The sequence below is a fragment of the Neophocaena asiaeorientalis genome, unplaced genomic scaffold, assembly GCF_003031525.2.
Source record: "Neophocaena asiaeorientalis asiaeorientalis breed wild unplaced genomic scaffold, Neophocaena_asiaeorientalis_V1.1 scaffold76, whole genome shotgun sequence".
Taxonomy (NCBI): Eukaryota; Metazoa; Chordata; class Mammalia; order Artiodactyla; family Phocoenidae; genus Neophocaena; species Neophocaena asiaeorientalis.
The window spans coordinates 2499628-2499835 of NW_020173668.1; the positions used below are offsets into that span (position 1 = coordinate 2499628).

General features: G+C 67.3%; 1 protein-coding gene across 1 annotated transcript in view; it reads left to right on the top strand.

Moving 5' to 3' along the window:
- LTAP1 (lipid transport auxiliary protein 1) overlaps positions 1-208 on the top strand; it is a 9714-nt gene that overhangs the window by 546 nt on the left and 8960 nt on the right. The gene's annotated exons all lie outside the window — the stretch shown is intronic.

The following is a 208-nucleotide window of genomic DNA, read 5'->3' on the forward strand; positions in this document are numbered from 1 at the left end:
CCAAACCAGGCCGGATCCGGATCAGAGGAGGCCCGCAGAGGGTTGGAAAAGAAGGAAGACCTCTCGTCTTCTCCACAGGCACCGGCCAGGGTAGAGACAGGGCCCTACCTCAGGCGGGGCCCAGGCCTAGCTCGCTCGCGCTCTTTCTCGCTCTCCCCCGTCTCAGGCTCTAGCCGCATGGCCCCCCCCACTCCGGCTGCCCCAAGCC